Source organism: Diospyros lotus, chromosome 3 (assembly GCF_014633365.1).
Source record: "Diospyros lotus cultivar Yz01 chromosome 3, ASM1463336v1, whole genome shotgun sequence".
Lineage (NCBI taxonomy): Eukaryota > Viridiplantae > Streptophyta > Magnoliopsida > Ericales > Ebenaceae > Diospyros > Diospyros lotus.
In genome coordinates, this window is record NC_068340.1 from 18610825 (window position 1) to 18612194 (window position 1370).

Genomic DNA, 1370 nt, shown 5'->3' on the forward strand with positions numbered 1-1370 from the left:
ACTAATAATTAACTTAACATATGATAAATATAAATAAATTATATAAAATAATAAATAATATGACAACATATAATTTATATAAATTAGTAACATAAATAATAAAAATATAAAATATAAATTTTTTCAAAAGAAATATGACAACATATGATAAATATAAATAGTCTATACAAAATATTAATTTTGTCAAAATAACTTAAATGACTTATTTAAAATAATTCAATTTTACCTAAATAACTAATTTAACATAACTTCTAAACTAATTATTTTTCAAAATTAAGTAGTAACATAAACATATATATGATTTGTATTTTTTTTTGCATGAAACTAATTAAGGGTTTTAGAGTTTTGAGTGGTGACTTTATTAAGAAAGAATGAGAGGTAAATTATGGGAAATAAAATAAAAAATTAAATTTATTTTTAAAAAAAATATACTTGGCAATCGGTATTTAGCGATATTACTTGATATCTTAAGATTTTTCTCGATTTAAAAAAGTCTCTTTTTTTCTGTATTTTATTTTAATTAAAATTTTATGTTAATATTTAAAAATTAATAATATAGATTATATCTTGTCTCTTTATATACCAGCATGCTTATACATTCTCCCAAAACTATTCGACCATGAATAAAACCATTTACAGATTTTAAGAACTACACGTTTTTTATAAATTTAGACTTATTTAATGACACTTATAAAAATTTTATTTTGGGTAAGTAAATAAATAAATAAAATATAATAAAATATCGAAATAGAAAGTGAAAATGGGTGAAAAAAAATTTGACGACTGTTTTGTTATAATATATATATATATATAGATATAGATATAGATTGTGACAACGACCGTGCTATTTGAGATGGGAGTTTGGCTAAAACCCCACACCCTCACAAATTGCGAGGGCAGTTGGTGAATTTTTATGGAGGTCGGCCCAAATGACATTATTCTTGAGACAATAATTTAATCTCTATACTTGCAAAAGAGTTGGAAAATGGTGATGAAAACACCATAATATGGCAACAAAAGATGCTTTGCAGCATAAATGCTTAAACTGGGGAGTAGAAGTCACTATGCCATTGTTGCTTTGATATGTTTTCTTGTTTATTTAATATTATCAAGTGCTTAAGAAGGCATTATTATTAACAAAATATGGCTGTTGTATTCATTAACAATGTGTTATTGAGTGAAGAATCTTCACCTTGCCATTATTTTTAGTGTTTATTTTCTTGTGCAAAAATAAGGAAATTGAGTCATTTAGGTGTAATTTTTTTATTTATAATATTTGAGAAATTATTCAGTGCAAGAAATTATATTATGTAATCTTGTGTATAATTTTACATAAAATGATAAAAAAATGAGTCCAATAGTTTTTATTG